Here is a 15,322-nt window from a genome sequence, read left to right as displayed (position 1 = left end):
ATACTACTAGAAAGTTGAAACCATTCAACCATCATTAATGAAAAAATTAAAACACTCCAATCAATATTAACCAATGCATTTAAGTTTTGACCAAAACTTAATGACATGTTGAATGGCAGACTAAATCAAAGGTGTTTCAACTAATTATATAATATAAAAGAATTCAAAATTAAAAATATGTTATTTACACAAAAATTTTCAAACAATTCCCCACATGTGAAAATAAAACTCATTCATTTCCACACATTTTCCAACAATCCCCCACATGTGAAAACAAAACTCATTCATTTTCATATTGAGATCAATCCAACATGCAAGTTTCTTAGATTCAATTCAACGGTTGATCATTGCAGGATAAGTAGGTGTTACCCTTTGAACCTTCCTTTGTGAAGCATACTTAGTCTCCTAGCGGTGTGTAGACACGATGTCTTTGAACATACCCCCATAATACACTTCACACAACACTCTCCCTGGTCTGGCCAACCCCTCACTGTCGTGTCCTATTATGGTCCTGAAACACTAGCTTGGTTCTACCAGAGCTCTAGGATTTTTACCCCAAAATCCATTCGAACCGACCCTAGTTCTCTCTCACATAGGTGATTCTCGCTCGAATCATTAAAAGCAATAGGTTTGTTGATTTCCACAAATCATTAACCTTTATTATGCTTATCCTTACAACATGTGTCACTGATTGGAATGGACTAGGACGCGCACACACGCAATGCCCTTTAGTTTGGTTTGGGGTACTCCCCCACAGTAACCACCCTTGGTTTCATGATTAAGTTGTCCTATTGAACCTAGATCTTGGGATATCTAGTCAACTAGGTTAGGTTTCCCTCATGTCCCCTTTTCCCATGGGCTTTAGTCCCATTCCTTTTGACGACTTGTTAACTAACTCTTTGATAGCCTTTTGTTAACGGGTCTGCAATGTTATCTTTTGACTTCACATAGTCAATTGTGGTAACACCTATTGTGAGTAGTTGTCGTACCGTGTTATGTCTACGTCGAATATGCCTTGATTTGCCATTGTATATCACGCTATAGGCTCTACCAATCGCTGATTGACTGCCACAATGTATGCAAATAGCCGACAAAGGCTTTGGCCATATTGTAATATCTTCCACAAATTGACGTAGCCATTCCGCCTCTTCACCACATTTATGCAAGGCGATAAACTCCGATTCCATCGTGAATCTAGCTATAACCGTTTGCTTAGAAGACTTCCAAGCAATAGCTGCACCACCAAGTGTGAATACATATCCACTTGTTGATTTAGAATCTTTCATATTCGAAATCTAATTTCCATCACTGTATCCTTCGATCACAACTGGATCTCGATTATAATGAAGTCCATAGTCTCTTGTGTATCTTAAGTACCTTAGAACCCGTGTTATACTTTTCCAATGTTCCACGCTCGAATTACTAGTATATCTATTTAGCCTACTCACGGCATAAGCTAGATCGGGTCAAGTACATATCATAAGATATATTAGACTACCAATAATTCTTGAGTACTCTAACTGAGCAACACCCTCGCCTCTATTTTTAGATAGATGGTGGGTCGTATCAATTGGAGTTGACGCGACACGCGTGTCATCCTTATTGAATTTCTCAAGAATTTTATCCACATAATGAGATTGACTCAAGATAAGACCATTTTGGGCTCTAGTGATTTGTACCCCAAGAATCACATCCGCAAGACCCAAATCTTTCATGTCAAACCTTGCTTTCAGCATGTCTTTTGTAGATTAATCATGTTCTCATTACTCTTAATGATGAGCATGTCATCTACATAAAGGCATAAAATCACGTAACCACTAGGCGTGTCTTTTACATAGACACATTTGTCAAACTCATTTATTTTGAAACCATTGTCAAGCATGACATGATCAAACTTTAAGTGCCGCTGTTTTGGTGCTTGCTTCAAGCCATACAATGACTTGACGAGTTTACATACTTTGCTCTCTTTTCCTAGGGGCGGAGAAACCCTTGGGTTGCTCCATGTAAATCTCTTCATCTAAATCGCCATTTAGAAATGCGATTTTTACATCCATTTGGTGAATTTCCAAATTTCATAAGGCCGCGATTGCAAGAACCAACCTTATTAAGGTTATTCGCGTGACCGGCGAGTAAGTATCAAAATAGTCTAGACCTTCCTTTTGTCTATACCCTTTGATCACTAACCTTGCCTTGCATTTATCAATACTTCCATCGGCTTTCATCTTCCTTTTGAATATCCAATGATATCCAAGGGGTTTACAACCCGGCGGAAGATCTACTAACTCCCAAGTATGATTTTTGCAATATAGAATCTATCTCGTTCTTAATTGCTTCTTTCCATTGAGGTGATTCCGCGGAGGTAACCATCTCGCGGTAGGTATTGGGCTCACCCTTAACCATGTAGCTCACGAAATCAGGACCGAAAGATTTTTCAATCCATTGTCGGTTGCTTCGTCTAAGCTTACCTTCCTTAATTCGGGTCATTCATGTCTCTCATCGTGAACCGTCTCATCAATTGCTCTTAATGTACTTGGTTCATCAACCGTTCTTGATGAACTCGCATGTGTTTTCCTTAAACAGGGAAACACATTTTCGAAAAATTCTTTGGTCCTCCACTCAACAATAGTGCCTTCATGTACATTAGGATTCTTGGACTCATGTACAAAAAACCTATGCACATTACTATGTTGTGCATATCCAATTAATATACAATCCACGGTTTTAGGTCCTATCGTTAGTGCTTTTCACCTTGGCAAGGCACCCCCACACTCGAATGTATTTGTATGAAGGTTTTTTTTATCCTTCCATAAATCATACGGAGTCACGTCCGTTTTCTTGCGGGGTATCTTATTCAAGATATAATTGGCCGAGAGAATAGCCTTCCCCCACAAGTCATAGCTCATGCCCGAGCTAATCAACATGGCATTCATCATTTCTTTCAATGTACGGTTCTTTTGTTCCGCAATGCCATTTTATTGTGGAGAATAAGGTAGGGTACACTCATGTATTATGCCATTTTTTGCGCATATTTCCGCAAATGGTGAAACATATTCACCACCTCTATCACTTCGCAAAGTTTTTATTCTCCGTTTTTGTTGATTTTCAACCTCATCTTTATACAAGATAAAATTGTCTATTGCTTCATCCTTACTTTTAAGTAAGTATACATAGAAATACCGAGTACTATCATCAATGAATGTGATGAAATACTTATTTCCACCTCTTGTGGGAGTGGCTTTTAAATCGCACACATCGGTGTGGATTAAATCAAGGAGTTCGGTTGTTCGTTGAACCGATTTGAAAGGCTTTCTCGTTAGTTTGGATTCAACACATGTTTCGCATTTATATTTTGAATTGATTTTAAAACATGGAATGCTATTTAATTCAATTAAACGTCGAATTGAATTAAAATTTACATGTCCTAGTCTACCATGCCAAACACAAGAATTAGAATTTGACGACTCAAGCATGTAAATAGAGGTTGTAATTTTATTCATAGAATTTTTACAACAATTACATTCAATTTGAACATAGCATTGTTGGCATAGCCCCTGCCGACAAACATTCCATTTTTCGATAAAATAAATTTATCCGATTCAATCACCAAGCGAAATCCGTGCTTGTTAAGCATCCATCTCGAGACAAGATTCTTGCGAATCTCGGGAACATAGAGAACTTTCGCCAACGTGAGCTCCTTTCCTGAAGTCCACTCCAAGACCACATCGCATTTGCCCATGATGTCCGCAGTCGATTTATTCCCCATGTAAAGCTTCTGGTCACCCGCCGCCTCTTTGAAAATTTTTAAAGAGTTGTTTGTCGCCGCAAACATGGCGGGTCGCGCCGGTGTCAACGTACCACCCTTTGGGAGCTTCTCCTACAACGTTGACTTCCTCGATGAAAGCCGCTTCCTCGGTAGTTATCGCCACGAGAGGAGTGCCATCCTCGTCCACCAAATGCGCGCGCTCGCGCTTCGGTTTCTTGCACTGGTTCGTCCGGTGCCCCATCTCGTTACAGTTGTAACATGGTCCTTGGAAAGGTGGAGGCTTCTTTTTCACAGCCCCTTTCTTCACGCCAAGGTCCACTTTCGCTTTCCCTTTGCCCTTGTTGCCCCCTTTGAAGGATTGAACGTACTCGACTAAGTTAGCCTTGGCGGAAACATCCACTAGGCTACCTTTTTGTGCTCTCTTATTGTCTTCTTCTATCCGAAGTCGAACAATAAGATCATCAATGGTCATCTCCTTTCGCTTGTGTTTAAGATAATTCTTAAACTCAACCCAACTAGGAGGCAATTTTTCAATCATCACTGCCACTTGAAATGTCTCACTAAGTGTCATTCCCTCAGCAAAGATGTTGTGAAGTATAACTTGCAACTCTTGGACTTGACTAATTACAGTCTTTGGGTCAACCATTTTATAGTCCAAGAAACAGGCGACAACAAATTTCTTTGTTCCCGCATCATCCGTTTATGCTCCCAGGTTACTGTAATTGTGATCCGTTTGCCAGAACCAAGGGGTCTTTATGTAGTCCAATAGCGAGAATGCAAGCTAGAGATATTATTTATCAGATCAAAAAGTAATTATACTTTTTCTCTAAAGACTCCCATAATTCTTTGGCAGTCTTTATTGAAGAGTACACGTTATACAACTTGTCAACTAAACCATCTAACACATAGTTTCGACATAAGAATCCGAATGCTTCCACGCATCTATCGCATTCAAAGTTTGAGTGTCGGTCTCCCCCTCCGCGTTAGTGGCTGGGGGAGCGGATTCTGTCAAGAACCTTGCAAGGTTCAAGGTGGTCAAATAGAAGAACATCTTCTGTTGCCACCGTTTAAAGTGCAAACCCGAGAACTTCTTGGGTTTTTCATCGTGATTAGCCATGGTAGTCGCTCCTACCATAACGGACGAAGGCGTACCGGTAACGTTGCTCGATGACGATGATGCCATTTTTTCTGAAAAATAAACTATGCTAATTTAGTTTTTTGGAAATATTAATAGTGGTCGCTCCCACTAAATTAAAGTTACGCAAAACCTTTTAATCCGAGCTCTCGAATTAACCCATCGAAGGTGTTCTAAGTCCAACTTTGTAGGGACCAAACAATGGGTTTTTCCAAGAGTTTAGCGTTAAAAAATCCGAATTGTATCCGACTTCCGTTTCTACAAAGTCCCTCCTTTGAATAGAAACGGAAAAAAAATGTTTTTTAAAAACACAAACGCGTAAAACAAAACTAGTTTGAGTCACACGAGAATGTTTTAAATACACGAACGGTGATTTTTAAAAAAATTGTTTTAAGATTGTAGGAAACCGTTCGCGTATAAAAATAAAACACTTTTAATAAAATGATTACAATACAAGAAATCAAACCTATCTAGGAAATCAAGTATATTACAATACGAATTAAACCGGAAAAAATCAAAATTACAATACAATTGAATGCAAGAAAGGCGTAGAAGAAGAATGGTGTCGTAGTCTTTGTGGCCGAGGATCGTGTTTTACACGGGGCCCTTAAAACAAATTCCGGGTCTCTCCCCGTTTCGTTTCCCAGGGTACAACGGCCTAAGCAATATGTACTGTCGGGGAGGGCTTTCGCATCCGAATAGTACCTTAAAGAAAATGATGAAGATGATCAAGAATGTTGGAATTCTTTAGGGAAAAAGTTGTAGAAAACACAAGAGAGAATGTGCTATTTTGTGTTTTTATGTCTACAATCAAGTAGCTCCCTTGATATTTATACTACTAGAAAGTTGAAACAATTCAACCATCATTAATGTAAAAATTGAAACACTCCAATCAACATAAACAATGTATTTAAGTTTTGGCCAAAACTTAATGACATGTTAAATGGCCTTGACTAAATTAAAGGTGTTTCAACTAATTATATAATATTAAAGAATTCAAAATTAAATTTACACAAAAAATTTTCCAAACAGGTACAAATTAATTAAGATACAAAATCGGCCACCGCCATAAACAATAAGCACTGCCATTGTCGTCCTTCCATAGCCATCGCCCAGGGATCCTAAACGGAACCTGACTCCAACATAGGAAAGCCGCCACCGCCAAAAAAGATCACCGTCGACAAGGGTTCTAAAAAGAACCCGGCAACGGTCGTCAGCACAACAGCCATGGCCACCAAAAGTTCGGAAACCGAACCCGACAACGACAATGAAGACGGAGTTTGGTGTGAAAACGGGGGAAAAGCAGCATGGCGGTGGGGCAACAGGCAAGGTTGTGGTGCGAAAACGGTGGAAAAGCAGCTGTCTTTCAGAGTACTTCTTATAAGTTATAGCCATGCTTTAATAGGTTATCAACCTTTTTAAATGTTCCTTTAAACATTGCATATTATCATCATGTGCACACAAGGCAGTCATGGCATATGAAAGGAGCCAAAAACACATAAGAATTATAGTCATAAATCATAATATTGTATTATAATGAGAAATACATATCGCAACACTAGAATGTACAGTTCGTAGGTTAATAAACAAAAAAAAAACTATACGGTAACTAGGTAACATCGTTAGTGGCAACAAGCCAACAACTGCTTTTGTAGTACTTGTACTATATATCTAATGACTTTCTAATCTGTTTTGTATTTTTTGTCCTAAGGTTTGAATCGGCGCACTAAGTCCTTAGGCAAGGGATTTGATGATATGCTTGAGTCCATAATCGCTGACCACGAACAAGACACTCATACCAGGATTCACGAACCTCATGAAAGGGATTTTACTGACGCCATATTGTCAATAAACTCCCAGCATTCGAATACGACCAACGACATATCCCATTCCATTGATAGGACAAGTCTGAAAGCAGTTCTAGTTGATCTGATAGTTGGTACAGCTGATGCTTCAACAACTTCTATTGAATGGGTTTTATCTGCCCTCATTCGACATCCTCGAGTTATGAAGAAGCTTCGACAAGAGCTAAAAGAAGTTGTTGGAAATAAGACATTCGTGGATGAGAGTGATCTGCCAAAGTTGTGTTACTTAAACATGGTAATAAAGGAAACGTTTCGATTATATCCAACCGCACCATTACTGGTTCCACGAAAATCTGTGAAAGATGTAGTGATTAATGGTTATAACATACCCAAGGAGACACTAATTCTGGTTAACTTTTGGGCATTTGGACGTGACTCCAAAGTTTGGTCCGATAATTGGGACGAGTTTTTTCCAGAAAGATTTCTTGACAAAGTTGTTGACCTTCGTGGACAAGATTTTGAGCTTATCCCATTTGGATCCGGTAGAAGAGGATGTCCTGGAATGAATCTGGGATTAGTTAACATTGGTTTGGTTGTTTCCAATTTGGTTCATTCATTTAACTGGGATCTACCAAATGGTATGTTACCAGCTGATTTAGACATGAGTGAGAGGTTTGGTTTAAGCATGACGAGAGCTAAGCCCTTACTAGCTACACCAACTTATCGCCTATAAACAACACTAATGGACTCCAGAATATGATGAAATAAGAAAATAATCTTTCTTGTACCGAGTGAATTCAAATCCCATTTATTTTCGTGTAAGGTTAATTTTGTGATGTCTGGTTAGCTTTTTCTAACCATCATCTTTTAATAATATAAACGCTTTGTTATATAGATAAAAAAGAAGAATATCATGAAATACTAATGAATAAGCATATCGTTTTGTTGTAACAAAAAAGAATATGATGAAATAATAGTGAATATGCATATCTTTTTATTCTTGAATTCATATACGTTTCCTGAAGAGGTATGTACCCGCCTCAACACCGAGCGAGGCGGGTCAACCCACAAGATATAGACAAGAGGCTTGAAATCAAGACATTATGAAGGCACAAAGCCAAAACCTATGCGCATGGCGCATATAACATATGCTCACGCATATCACATATGCTCATGCATCACATGCTCAGGCATCACATATGCTCACGCATCACATATGCTCACGCGTATCACATCTGCGCGTGGCGCATCCGCGCGTGGCGCATATCACATGCTTGTGCATATCACATCTGCGCATGAAACATCTGCGCATGAGAATAAAGAGAAGACCTCGCGCATCCTCAGGATAGGCGCGTATCACACATGCACATAATCAACCTCGTCCTTATCCAAATCAGGATTAGGGCAACCTTGATTGTGCACGTCAGACAACCTTCCAGAAGGTATCTTTTTGAGGAATAAGAATATGCTGATGTTGACAGCTGCCAATGAAAGGTGGACAACTCAGCAAAACCCATGTGCTACCACGTGACTATAACCAATGAAAAAGCACCAGGTGTCCCAAGGACACGTGGCGCAAAGCAATTGGAGGAGGCCAACAAGGCCCTAACTGGGTCTGAGCCCAATCAGTGGAAACCCTAGCACTATAAATACCACATCAACTCCACAAGGAGAGACACACTCAATTACACAGTATTCAGCTATATTAAGCAATACACTCCAATTTCCTTACTCATATATTATTATCTTCTCCTACAAATTCTTATTCTCACACCGGAGGGTTACCCCAAAGAGGACCCCTCTGTCCCTTTCTGAGGGGTAAGTTTACGGTGTTGTTCATTTTGTAGGTGGAAGAACCCAGATCCCAGAGAACCATCGGTGAAATAGCATAATCACACCCGAGGAAAGTAGATTGTGTTATCTGAGCTATCAGACATACAACTGTAAAAACGGACAAAGGATGCTTCTGAAGAACACAGATCTGGAAGCAGAAGATAGGTAATCGGAGTAGAATGAAAGAAAGGAAAGCCTCGAATAAACAACAAAGAAGATGAAGAAAAAAAACTCTAAGGGCTTGCTTTTATAGGCCCAGGAGAGAGAAAATTTGGTACTGATCGGACTTCACGCGCCACCACTCGCAGGTGTAAGCCAACGCGAGCGCGACACGTGTCCCTGACACTGTGTGAGGGGACACGAAAAGAAACGATACAGGTGCTGCCAGAGTTCACGCGCCACCACTCGCAGGTACGGACCAACGCGAGCGCGACACGTGTTCCTGACACTATGTGAGGGGACATGAAAGGCAACTGTAGCACCTCGAGCACACGAAAAGTCTGACACGTCTCCATCACTGACGCATGTCAGCAACAACCAACCACGTACATGGACGATTCGTTTCAACCAAAAGGATAGATTTTCGCGCAACGATGAGTAATAAGAAGAAAAAGACAAAACCCTATTAAAAGAGCAAACTATTAAGTCTAATATCTATCTTACCTCGCTCGCGCGAGACAAGACACACATTAGACTGGGGGGGCTTGAAGAGGTATGTACCCGCCTCAACACCGAGCGAGGCGGGTCAACCCACAAGATATAGACAAGAGGCTTGAAATCAAGACATTATGAAGGCACAAAGCCAAAACCTATGCGCATGGCGCATATAACATATGCTCACGCATATCACATATGCTCATGCATCACATGCTCAGGCATCACATATGCTCACGCATCACATATGCTCACGCGTATCACATCTGCGCGTGGCGCATCCACGCGTGGCGCATATCACATGCTTGTGCATATCACATCTGCGCATGAAACATCTGCGCATGAGAATAAAGAGAAGACCTCGCGCATCCTCAGGATAGGCGCGTATCACACATGCACATAATCAACCTCGTCCTTATCCAAATCAGGATTAGGGCAACCTTGATTGTGCACGTCAGACAACCTTCCAGAAGGTATCTTTTTGAGGAATAAGAATATGCTGATGTTGACAGCTGCCAATGAAAGGTGGACAACTCAGCAAAACCCATGTGCTACCACGTGACTATAACCAATGAAAAAGCACCAGGTGTCCCAAGGACACGTGGCGCAAAGCAATTGGAGGAGGCCAACAAGGCCCTAACTGGGTCTGAGCCCAATCAGTGGAAACCCTAGCACTATAAATACCACATCAACTCCACAAGGAGAGACACACTCAATTACACAGTATTCAGCTATATTAAGCAATACACTCCAATTTCCTTACTCATATATTATTATCTTCTCCTACAAATTCTTATTCTCACACCGGAGGGTTACCCCAAAGAGGACCCCTCTGTCCCTTTCTGAGGGGTAAGTTTACGGTGTTGTTCATTTTGTAGGTGGAAGAACCCAGATCCCAGAGAACCATCGGTGAAATAGCATAATCACACCCGAGGAAAGTAGATCGTCTACCAGTGAGTCGATCCACGTTTCTTCATTTCCCATTGCTTCCTTTGCTTACAAGTGCATATTAGTACATTACAAGTTGAGTCTATCCTAATTTTGAATCACAAAGTAGTACCACTTATAAACATTCATGCTTTTTTTTTATCAAAACGAGTTATTTTCCTTCCAAGTTCCTGAGGTTTAACCAGAATAACTAGTTGAGTGCCAAACAGTCAATCCATCACCTCATTTCAATAATTACAATAAAAATCACTACTTATTCTCTCTCATTATCATTATCAGTTAAATAATATTTTTTATACATTTATCATTACATTTTCTCTTGTCAACACATAAACAATTTAAAAAAATATTAAAACATTGATGGGGTGAAAAGTGTATTCCCAAATATACCAATGAGCAATAAAATTTTCTCTTCTCTCCAATTACAACCACTCCTAACAATATGCGGTTTCCGCTCACAAATATATGGGGGATTGGCTGGGAATTCTCTAATGTTTCCAATTTTAATCTATTTGCATCCTTTTGGCTAAATTCATAACATTTTTCTATAAAGATTAAATAAAATGATCAAAATGCCCTTTATAAATTTAAATCAAATCAAATAAAAAACTTGTGTACTACTTGTTTTAATGGGTTATACCCGCTTTTGGGTTTAGGTTTGTACATAGTGCATATGTCTTTGTAAACTTAGTTTGTGAATGAATTTTTGAACCAATAGTCTCCACGTGAGTGGCCCACGCTCCCACATGCTCTAATTCCATGGCATAGGTTCCCTATTTTCTGTTCGGTTCGATACTACAAAACCGAACCTGGAACCCCCTTTCGATCCCTATCCTGCTCTCTCTCTTTCTTGGTGTAAGATGTCACACCCCAACCTAAGACGGATATGCCACGGCGTGATCCGATTGCTCACATTTCGAAGATAGTATCATAAATAAAATGTGGCAATATCTATTAAGTTAATTATTTGTAACATCCGCTTTTCTGAGAATTATAAATAACAGAAAGTTCGATAATTAACAGTGTGTCGTTAACTTAATTGGGTGTGTTAATGTTTGGATAATAAATGGAATTAGAAGTGTGAGTGGGTTGTGAGGCCCATAGTCCCCTATATAAACCCAACCCCTCCTTCCTTTCACCACTTTCTTCCCTTTCACCACACATACACACACAAGAACACACATATTTTCTCTCAAAACCCGAATCCAAGTCCGGGCTAAAACTAAGGAAGACCTTGGTGTACAGTTAGCCGTGCACAACTAAGGAAGGGCATTACCGTTAACGGCGAGAGAAACTGACTCTAGGTGAGTTCTAGCCCCCCCTATTTGTTATGTTTTCGGGGCTGTGTGCATACTCCCATGTGATAGTTAATACATTTACTTGAATGGTAAGTGTATGATACGTGTATGACTATGTATTGAATGCTATTATTATATGATGATAATATGTATGATCATGTATATATATTATATACATAAGACAGGTATGGTGGTAAGGTTATTCGAGACAGTAGGGACTAGACCCTTATAATATCTGTGATGTTAGGGACCAGACCCTCATAATATCTGTGATGTTAGGGACCAGACCCTCATAATATTTGTGATGTTAGGGACCAGACCCTTATAATATCTGTGATGCTGGGGACCAGACCCTTATAATATCTGTGATGTTTAAGATAGAGTGGCTTATGGTATACCATAGGGTTTTATGAAAGAAAGTATGTAAGAACGTATACATGTATGTAAAGTATCTATGAAAGAAGTGATAGTAAATAAGGTATGAATACGTATCTCCGGACACGTATGAGTATGGTATGAATGTAATGTATGTTAATTGATTAACTAGAACTCACTCAGCGTAGCTGACTTTTAGTATGCACGCAGGCAAATAGGTTGAGGCAGCTGACTTGAGGAGGGACACATGGCACGAGCTAAAGAGACTGGTATCTATGAAGAAGTGTCATGACTATTTTATGTTAATGTTTATGAAAAGACAACTTGTATGCTAAGACATGATTTGATGTTTTGTAATGTAATGCATGAAGTTTTAATTATTCCGCGGACGTTTTTATTAACTCTGATTTTAGAACTGTGTTTATGAGTAAATCCAACGCCAAAGTAGGGTTACCGGGAACGGGGCCTTACATTATTTCCAAATACAGTGCACAAACATTCGAAATACAAATTATTAATTTAAAACAGGTAAACCAAACAAGTCTTTAAATAATAATTGTCTTCATTAAAACCTTAAGGTCTTTCTAGTGTCCATACTTTAACTTCAATTTAATGACAACCTGAATATACGTAGAAAACAGAGTTTGTCAACAACAATGTTGAGTGAGTTTATCACCAGTTTTTGACACCAAAAATAATTTTAATATAATAAATAAAAGAAATAAGCAAAACATAATAAATGCGGTAAGTAAATCAAACCATGAACAAGTAAGGTGCCAATTAAACATTGCCAAGTTAATCGGGCGTTGGTAATCAACCATGAGCAAGTAAATATAAGACCGTTGCCAAGCGAATCGGGCGCGGGTAAATAATATGAGAACCTATACAAGGGGATATTATTTACCCGTTAATTAAAATTTTACCATTAAAATTGACTTTTTGATAAATCTCTATTAAAAACCCATCACTCACTTTATTTATTGGTTAAGTTCGTTAATTAGTTGAAACTAAACGTTGGCTCGTAAATACTTCAACCCCCTCCTTTGATTTTTGATACACCTTGAGAATATTGAACGTTTTAAATGATAAATTCGTAGTTGCTAGAATAGTCATGGTGGTTCATGCATTTCTAGCCTCGTATTTATCTTATTTTATTATATGCTTCACTTTAATTTAAAATTTGTTATTTACTTAAATTTCCATTATCAATAATTTAATTTACATATTTCCAAATATTTATAACGATTTTGTGAAAAAGGAAAAATCCACGAATTCCCAATTTAATCTAATTTAATATCTTCAATTACCTACTTTATATTTTATCTAATTTTAAAGATTTAATTGGAATAGGACTATCTCGATGATTCGGGAATATCCGCTTCCTAGTTTAATCTGTTAATGATTTATTTAAATGCGTACATTTTCGCATTTTCATTAATATTTAAATTATTAATCACTAACTATTATAATATTTTAGAATATCTTAATCGAATTAATCTAATCTCAGCACCACAAACTTGAAAAGCTATGACTTTATATTAGCTTCTCTTTAAGTTCTTAACTAACCAAACTCGACTCATCAAAATTTATGTTAACTATGTTTAAACTTATACTCTCGATCTTAAGAACTTCATTCCTAAATAATACGATCTTTAAAGATTCCGCATGCTATTAACATTTAAAGATTTACTAAAAATTAACTTTTGTGCATTTTATCGCCTGAATAAAATTCCTTTCATCAAGGTAGACTTACTAAAATCTTGTACATATACCTCAATTCCTTAGTTTCGATTATCACGATTCATAAATAACATTTATTTCACGAAATTTGTTTCCTTCGTCAGCAAAAGATATATAGAAATTACCTTATTTTATTAATCAAACTCGAACATTTATGTAACACCTCGGCTAAAGCGGTAACGCCTGAGTGTGACGTACAGATTGTTCAAACACACGTGACACTATTAGATGACTATAATAACAATATTTCATTTAAATCATCAATTAACACAAGTTTATCAAATAATACAAGTTGTAACAAATAAATAAATAAACAAATGATAAGTTGTTCTTTGACTATCATATAGGCATGCTATGTGTCTTCTAACTTTCATCCTCGTGTCTTTACACCTATAACATATGTATAAAATAAAGTCAGCTATGAACATAGCTGGTGAGAATCCCACAGTTTGAAATAATACGTAAAAATTATACAATTCCATGAAACTTGTGAAATGAGCACATAAGGGTTCTTTACACTCGATGCAGTGCACCTGAATGTAAAGAACAAATGAAGGTCCTTTCCAGTTGGGGCTACCAACATACTCGGATATGAGGTCCATTTTCCACTCGATACAAATGGACCTGAGTGCAAAGGGGGGCGTATGATCATACTTATTGAGGCAACCACTGAGCAAGTAATCAAGTAAACACACAAGTCCATGTAATGAATTGTAGTTTATATATGACTCGATAAATCATTGAGTAAATAGGATACATATGCTACCCCAAAAATAAAAGCGTTAAAAAGGGGTTATGAGAAACTCACCTCGAAATGGAAGATAACTTGAAATAGAAACCGAAAGCACAATAACGAAATCGAAGCAACCGAACATCTCGAACTATAAATAAAACGAATACGAAAATTTAAAGACTAGTTCACGAGATAACATGAGTTAATTATTTGTTGAGAACGTGTATCATTTTATTATATTTTTATTAGTATTTTATGGCGTTTATATTATTATATTATTTTTAGAACTTAACGGATTCTAACGTTTTAAATTACTTTAATAATCTTTAATTAATAAGTTGATACTAACATGAGATTTATTATGTTTAGAGAACTTCGATTTAACGAAAAACTCATCTTAAAAACGGTTACGTTTTAAAGTTGACGAAAAGAATAATTAATAATGTTTTAATTGGGTTTTAGAAACTTTAACGAAATTTAACGAACTATAGTTTAATGAAAAAGATAACGAATTTATAATCTAATGGATTGAAGTTTAACAACTCAAGTTCAATGACTTAAAAAAATATCTACTTAATGTTTAGTGCATTAAAACTAGTAAATTAAAGTAATGGGCGATTAACTAATTTTAACGGATTTTTAACGAGTTTTGAGGTCATTAAATATTATTTTAATAACTATTATGATGAGGTTTATTTATTAGATGCGGTTTCAACGATAAACTTATTTTCACGATTTATAAAGTTAACTAAAAGTTAAATGTTAATATAATATTAACCAGGTTCTAACGAAATAAGTAGATTAATTAAGGTTTACTAACGTATTAAGATCAGCGAACTAAGGTTTAATGAAATACAAACTATCAACTTTTAGATTTAGTGGGTTACAGTAGGCGAAATATAAGTCAATGAATTGTAACAAAAGAGTTTAATGATGTAACGGTTAACAAACTAATTTAAATTAACGGGTTAACGGTTATATAAAGTTTGGTTTTTAAATGGGAAATGATAAAATATATTTCATACTTAATTTATAAGA

The 15,322-nt window shown here is 37.5% G+C and overlaps 1 pseudogene; it reads left to right on the top strand.

The window, feature by feature from the left end:
• Positions 1–6,125: 6,125 nt before the first annotated feature.
• Positions 6,126–7,436, top strand: LOC143536576 (cytochrome P450 CYP736A12 pseudogene; annotated as a pseudogene).
• The last annotated feature ends 7,886 nt before the right edge of the window (positions 7,437–15,322 follow it).

The sequence above is a fragment of the Bidens hawaiensis genome, unplaced genomic scaffold, assembly GCF_021521415.1.
Source record: "Bidens hawaiensis isolate Kalapana, Puna unplaced genomic scaffold, B.hawaiensis_p1.1 tig00010817_1, whole genome shotgun sequence".
In the NCBI taxonomy this organism is placed as follows: domain Eukaryota; kingdom Viridiplantae; phylum Streptophyta; class Magnoliopsida; order Asterales; family Asteraceae; genus Bidens; species Bidens hawaiensis.
The sequence above is the reverse complement of the archived record's forward strand: the minus strand, read 5'-3'. Positions and strand labels throughout refer to the sequence as shown.